This window comes from Haematobia irritans, chromosome 4, assembly GCF_050003625.1.
Source record: "Haematobia irritans isolate KBUSLIRL chromosome 4, ASM5000362v1, whole genome shotgun sequence".
NCBI classification, from domain to species: Eukaryota; Metazoa; Arthropoda; class Insecta; order Diptera; family Muscidae; genus Haematobia; species Haematobia irritans.
Window position 1 is genome coordinate 60907779 of NC_134400.1, and position 8310 is coordinate 60916088.

The 8310-nt window shown below is 34.8% G+C and overlaps 1 long non-coding RNA gene across 1 annotated transcript; it reads left to right on the forward strand.

The window, feature by feature from the left end:
• Positions 1-3499: 3499 nt before the first annotated feature.
• Positions 3500-4303, forward strand: LOC142235875 (uncharacterized). The gene is made up of 3 exons (XR_012721872.1): positions 3500-3792; positions 3878-3976; positions 4059-4303. It is a non-coding gene; the product is annotated as an uncharacterized LOC142235875 (long non-coding RNA).
• The last annotated feature ends 4007 nt before the right edge of the window (positions 4304-8310 follow it).

Below are 8310 nucleotides of genomic sequence, written 5' to 3' on the forward strand. Positions count from 1 at the left end.
CGTTCGGAAGTTAGCGTGATTTCAACAGACGGACGGACGGACATGCTCAGATCGACTCAGAATTTCACCACGACCCAGAATATATATACGTTATGGGGTCTTAGAGCAATATTTCGATGTGTTACAAACGGAATGACAAAGTTAATATACCCCCCATCCTATGGTGGTGGGTATAAAAATAGGGACTAAAACCAAAAATTGTGCATTGGCAGTGGTTAGACCTATAATGCTATATGGTGTTGTAGTCTGGTGGCCGGCACTTAAGAAACCGACTTGTTTAGATAAAGTTCAGCGTATGGCGTGTTTGTGTATTTCAGGCGCATTTAGCAAGACAGGAACAAATTCCCTTAATGTCATGCTGCATCTATTGCCTTTAGACATTTTGGCCAAACAGTCAGCTGCAACAACGGCTGTGCGGTTGCGCGAGCTATCGCTGTGGTCGGAAAAAAGTTACCGTCACAGTTCGGTCCTCACAATAATGCCAGATGTGCCTAACGTAGTGGATTACACTTTGGCGAGTCCACTTTTCACCAAAAAGTTTGAGACTCTAATTCCCAACAGTGAGGCGTGGTACACACAGACCCCGTGGAATAAAGAATATATAGATTTCTTCACTGATGGCTTCAGATTGGATTGACAAGTGGGGTTCGGAGTATACTCTAATGATCTGGAACTTCGAATAGCGAAAAGATTACCTAATCACTGTAGTGTTTTTCAGGCTGAAATATTAGCAATAAGAGAGGTGGCGAATTGGCTGAGAAGTAATGTTCCAAAAAAATGTGGGTATTAATATATACTCAGACAGTCAACCTGCAATAAAATCCTTGGACTCTGTGTTCCTCAACTCGAAGACGGCCATCGACTGCAGCAAATCCCTCAATGAGATGGCTGAGCAGTACAATATTCACCTAATATGGTTGCGTGGCCATAGGAACATACCGGGGAACTGCGAAGCGGATGAGTTGGCAAGGCTAGGGACTACCTTACATATTCCAGGGGAACTAGAATCTGTTGGCATGCCCCTAGCTACCTGCAAGCTCATACTGCGTGAGAAGGCTGTTATAATGGCAAATGTTCGATGGGAGAATTGCAAGAGTTGTAACGACACCAAGCAAATATGGCCCCATTTCAACTTAAACCGCACACTTGATATGCTAGTGTTCTCGAGACGCCAGATATCACTCCTGATATCTGCTATAACGGGTCGCTGCCTGATAGGCGATTCTGCAAAAACTATTGGCGCGAAGTATAATGACTATTGTATGAGCTGTCATGATGCGGAGGAAAAGGAATCAATAAAACACCTCTTGTGTGAGTGCCCTGCTTTTTGTGTAAAGCGCAAGCAACTTTTAAGAGCATATAGCTTCAGATTACTGGCGGATCTGGAAAACGTTAACTAAAGCAGTCTGCTAATGTTTTAGGAACAATCTGGTTGGTTCAACAGATGAAAATAATCGAGAAGGTTCAACGGTTAAAACTAGAAGTGTCCATATGTAATAGGTACTTTTAGTTTATGTGGTATCACAATAGACTGAATAGTCTAAGTGAGCCTGAATCTTAATCGGGCTGCCATTTTAACCTAACCTAACCTATATCAAAAGTGCTTATATTCGAAGGTTCTGTGCCAATTTTTGTATCAATTTTACATAAAAGTGAAATGTAAAATGAGTTCGGGACAGAGTTCGATTAATAGTGAAAATCCGTTGATAACAATAAAACTAACGTCGTTCCATAAATTAGTAAAGTGAAACTAGTAAGGAAAGTCTAAAGTCGGGCGGGGCCGACTATATTATACCCTGCACCACTTTGTAGATCTAAATTTTCGATACCACATCACATCCGTCAAATGTCTTGGGGGCTATATAAAAAACTTTGTCCCAAAAACATACATTTAAATATCACTCGATCTGGACAGAATTTGATAGACTTCTACAAAATCTATAGACTCAAAATTTAAGTCGGCTAATGCACTAGGGTGGAACACAAAGTTAGTAAAAACCAGTAAGGAAAGTCTAAAGTCGGGCGGGGCCGACAATATTATACCCTGCACCACTTTGTAGATCTAAATTTTCGATACCATATCACATCCGTCAAATGTGTTGGGGGCTATATATAAGAGTTTGTCCCAAATACATACTTTTAAATATCACTCGATCTGGAAGAATTTGATAGACTTCTACAAAATCTATAGACTCAAAATTTAAGTCGGCTAATTCACTACACAGAAAAAAAGTGTCTTGTAAATTTAAGGACCATTTTGACTTCCACATAGTTCAACAAATTTACTGTAATATAGTTCATTTTTCGTAACCACAACGAAAATTAACTTAGCTAAAGCAAAACTTATAAAAATTCAGTAAATGTTTTTTAGTTCACTAATTACGGAATGGGAAGGATTTTTCCTTAAATAAATTTCCAACACAGTAGTTAATGTATCGTTGATTCTATTATAAAAATACATGGGCAATATAAAAATCTTACTACGAAATGTGGACAATTTACTAAGATAAAATTTTGTATGGAAAAAAATTTTTGTAGTAAAAATTAACTTAACGACATTACCGATTCGTACGATGACTACCTACAGATTATTTCCCTTTTTATTATATGTTGGAGTGTTTTTACTCACATTGAAAATTTTAGTTAAAATAGAATAAAAATTAGTTAATATAATCCTTGACAGGTGTATATAATTTTTATAGATTCCTCATAGATTTGGTATATATTTTACCTTAACTTATAGATAGAATTCCTACTAATCAATAAACGTGCTACTGGAAAATGTGAGTGCATCATGCGAGGGAGTTTTTAGAGACATTTTGTGTATATCTCGTATGAATGTTTGTGTTTGTTATTGCGTCATTTATGCTGTTGTTGGTTGTTTTGATTCTAGAGACAATGGAATGTTCCTTGTGTGTTGTTGGTATCTTTTGTGGTGAGAGTTGTTTTTTGCAATAGCAAGATCAGAAAGGGATCGTGTGTGTGTGGAGTTGTTTTTCTTTACGGCAGGTATGTATCCCTTATGACTATTTGTGTCTTTGAGTTTTATTGTTGCATTCAGTTATGTTGATGCATTTATGAAGTGCACACGTGGATTTAATTTTGCAAAATTGTACGTGCGGTATTGGTGTTTATTAATGAAAATACATTTATTTCGAAACATTTTAGAAACTGAGAAGTGAATGATGTGAAGTTAGAGGAATTAAAAACGCTTTTTATTGATAAAAAACAAATAACAGATTAAGGAACTGTATATTTCTGTTAATATGTTAGTTTAAAATTAGTGCGGATTTTAAATTGATTTACATAAAAAATATACAACATGAGTGGTAATAGGATGATTTATTCTACATCTGGATCACAGGTTGAGAAGCAACCATTTTTGTGAATCTATATTTTTTATGTTACAGCAATTCCTACAGGTGAGTACTAAGTTCGAGTTTAGCCGCTAAAATTAAAAATAAATCACTAAGCAAAGTATAAAATTATACGCCTTCGATACAAATTTAAATATAACTTGATGGAGAATAGCCCAAATCAAGTTTTTTTATAAAGATTATTTTTTATAATGGATTATTAAAGAAAACTTATCATGGAAATTGCAATTTTAGCCGCTAAACTCGAACTTAATATCCACCTTAAATACTAAATGCTATACTGACAAGTGGAAATTATGTCTAATTTTATAATATTTTTTATTTCAAATATATTCTGAGAATAATTTCAATAACGTCCCATTTGTCCATGGATATGATTCCAATAATGTACCTACTGGATGGATTTTTCAATGTGGTAAGTTTTTCTGTAAACGGTATTTTGTCCGTTTTTAATAAAACCAAAATTTCAATTTATTAAAAATTATTTTTTTCACTTGCAGGTAGACAGGTCTCGTAATGGTAATTTTTTGAATATTCTTACTGTTTAATACTAATTAAGCTGATATCCTTATTGGCTCTAGGAAATACTCTTGAAAACCGTAAGTTAAAGATCAATATGAACGATAGAATTAATTAATTAATAATATTTTTCTTATATTTTGTATAACTTTGCAATTTCAGATGCTTATAAGCCAAATCCGCCCAACAAAAGTTAGCCAAAATCGATGAAATTGGACAATTCAATTGAATATAGCAACTTATGCCACATATATCTTTCATATGGATAGAAAACATGGAAATTTAAATTAATTAGTTTAGTCCTAATAACATAGAATATTACTCTTTTGAAGAAGCAATTACTAACTACCGACAAGTAAATGCGTCCAACGTACTAATAAAAATATTTCCTTTATTGTATATCATAAGCCATAGTTTTGTGTAATATAATAATAATTCTTTGAAATAAAATACTGGTAGTTATAGAAAATTGACTTGTTTTGTACGAAAAATTTCTTAGTTGTATGCAGGCTTTTTGTACTTTTGATTCCTCAATTTCTCTACTTTTTTGAAAATTATACCGAAAAACAGTTTATTTCAAACCAATTTCTTAATACAGGTTTCCCAAAAAATTGTTAATTTTTCCGGATAGCAGGAATATTTTGAATGAGTTTAACTATATTCTTCCCACAGCATAGTAATAATGAACTAAAATACGATGTAATACATGAACTAATTTATAAGAAAATCATGAACTTATCTAGATGAAAAAAATCTTTGGCGCCAAATCATGGTCATTCTTACTATGGGTTAGTTCATTTTTCATAAAAAATAGTAAACTTTTTTTTCGGTGTAGGGTGGAACACAATGTTAGTAAAAACAAGTATATACAGCAGTAAGTTCGGCCGGGCCGAACCTTAAATACCCACCACCATGAACCAAATATTAGGGTTTCCTTTGAAATTTCAAGAGGGCTTGAGGACTTGGGGACACTTCCCGAAGATAAATTTAAAGATTTCACCTATGAGGACTATATCAGATTCTGGATTTATAAGAACCATTTTTGTTTGAGTTTTAGAGGAATCATTAACATCTCTTGTAAGTGTGCAAGAAAATTATAAAATAACGTCTTGATTTGAAATCTTAAATCTGTAGATTTTCACCCGAGAAGTAAAATCTGGAAATTTTACATTGAGTTTCAAGCAATTTTCATGATCAGTGCGCCTTCTATGCCCTCAAGAAGTGAAGTCGGTCTATATGGAGGCATTACCAAATGGACCGATAAAAACTTAATCCGATACACGTTTTTGTGAGTCTAAAATACCAGAATATTTACAAATTCAGGCAAATCGGATAAAAACTACGGTTTCTAGAAACCCAAGGAGTTAAATCGGGAGATCGTTCTTATGGGGGCTATACTAAAATATGGACAAATACTCACCGTTTTCGGCACACTTCTTTATGGGCCGAAAATACCTCTAGATTTCCAATTTCAGGCAAATTGGATAAAAACCTCAGATTCTAGAAGCCCAAGAAGTAAAATCGGGATATCGGTCTATATGGGGGTTATACCAAAACATGGACCGATACTCACCATTTGTGGCACACCTCTTTATGGTCCTAAAATACCTATAAATTTCCAATTTCAGGCAAATTGTATATAAAGTACGGATTCTAGAAGCCCAAGAAGTAAAATCGGGAAATCGGTCTATATGGGGGCTATACCAAAATATGGACCGATACTCACCATTTTCGGCACACCTCTTTATGGTGCTAAAATACCTATAAATTTCCAATTTCAGGCAAATTGTACATAAAGTACGGATTCTAGAAGCCCAAGAAGTAAAATCGGGAAATCGGTCTATATGGGGGCTATACCAAAATATGGACCGATACTCACCATTTTCGGCACACCTCTTTATGGTGCTAAAATACCTCTAGATTTCCAATTTCAGACAAATTGGATAAAAACTACGGTTTCTATAAGCCCAAGACCCCAAATCGGGAGATCGTTTTATATGGGGACCATACCAAAACATGGGCCAATACTCACAATTTTTGGCACACGTATTTGTGGTCCTACAATACCTCTAGATTTCCAATTTCAGGTAAATTGAATAAAAACTGCGGTTTCTATAAGCCCAAGAAGTAAAATCGGGAGATCGGTCTATATGGGGGCTATACCAAAATATGGACCGATACTCACAATTTTTGGCACACGTATTTGTGGTCCTACAATACCTCTAGATTTCCAATTTCAGGTAAATTGAATAAAAACTGCGGTTTCTATAAGCCCAAGAAGTAAAAACGGGAGATCGGTCTATATGGGGGCTATACCAAAACATGGACCGATACTCACCATTTTTGGCACACCTCTTTATGGTCATAAAATACCTCTAGATTTCAAATTTCAGGCAAATTGGATAAAAACTACGATTTCTATAAGTCCAACACCGCAAATCGGGTGGTCGGTTTATATGGGGACTATATCAAAACCTGGACCGATATATCCCATCTTCGAACTTGACCTGCCTGCAGACAAAAGACGAGTTTGTGCAAAATTTCAGCACGATTGCTTCATTATTGAAGACTGTAGCGTGATTACAACAGACAGACAGACAGACAGACAGACAGACGGACAGACGGACATCGTTATATCGTCTTAGAATTTCTCCCTGATCAAGAATATATATACTTTATATAGTCGGAAATCGATATTTCGATGTGTTACAAACGGAATGACAAACTTATTATACCCCCGTCACCATTCTATGGTGGTGGGTATAAAAATATGGGAAACGTTTAAATCTGAAGCAATTTTAAGGAAACTTCGAAAAAGATTATTTATGATTTATCGCTCGATATATATGTATTAGAAGTTTAGGAAAATTAGAGTCATTTTTACAACTTTTCGACTAAGCAGTGGCGATTTTACAAGGAAAATGTTGGTATTTTGACCATTTTTGTCGAAATCAGAAAAACATATATATGGGAGTTATATCTAAATCTGAACCGATTTCAAGCAAATTTGGCACGCATAGTTACAACGCTAATTCTACTCCCTATGCAAAATTTCAACTAAATCGGAGCAAAAAATTGGCCTCTGTGGGCAAATGAGTGTAAATCGGGCGAAAGCTATATATGGGAGCTATATCTAAATCTGAACCGATTTTGCTGATATTGTGCAAGTTTTTCGAGACTCATAAAATATTCGGATGTACGGAATTTGAGGAAGATCGGTTGATATACACACCAATTATGACCAGATCGGTGAAAAATATATATGGTAGCTATATCTAAATCTGAACCGATTTCAATCAAATTTTGCTCACTTGACTATACGACCAAGTGTTATGTTTGTACAAAATTTCAAGCAAATCGGTATAAAACTCTGGCTGCTGGGTCCATATTAGTGTATATCGGGTGAAAGATATATATGGGAGCTATATTTAAATCTGAACCGATTTCTTCCAAAATCAATAGGGTTATATTCTGACCCAAATTAGGAACATGTGCCAAATTTGAAGGCGATTGGAATTGCGACCTAGATTTTGATCACAAAAATGTGTTCACAGACAGACGGACGGACAGACAGACATGGTTATATCGACTCAGGGACCCACCCTGAGCATTATTGCCAAAGACACCATGTGTCTATCTCGTCTCCTTCTGGGTGTTACAAACATATGTACTAACTTATAATACCCTGTTCCACAGTGTGGCGCAGGGTATAAAAATCGTCTGCAAATCAAGTTCTTAAAAAAATTAAATTTGGACTATTTTCAACCATAAATTGGCATTTTTTAAAAAAGTTTTTGCGAATATCTCCAAAACGGTTTGAGATAAAAAGTTGATTCAAACGGCACAAATGAGTACTAGCCTAGCACAAATTGGCACAACAGTTTTTTGATATTCGAAAATTGAATTTTGGCGTTTTTCAAACATATATTTTTGAACTTTTTTAAAAATTTAATTTGGCTGTTTCTCGGAAACGGCTTGAGATAGAAAGGTGATCTCAACGGCACAACTTAGCACAAGTCGATAAGGGTTAAATACAATATTAACAATTTCGAAATTCGAAAATGGCGATTCTGGAAATTTTTCGAAAGTTTAGAATTTCTCGAAAACTATAAGAGATAGAATTTTTATTTAAACGGCACAACTCGGCTAGCACAACTGTCAAAATGTCGAATTTCAAAAATGGCGATTCTGGCAAAAATTTTATTGAAAAATGTTTTTTCCAAATATATCGGCTATTTGATGAAAATGGCGATTCTGGCAAAAATTTTATTGAAAAATGTTTTTTCCAAATATATCGGCTATTTGATAAAATAAAAAAAAAACAAATTGCAGCACAATCCAGCACAAATTTTAAATTTTCGAAATGGCAATTCTACTTTCTTGGAAATCTGCTATACATACAAAATACACAATC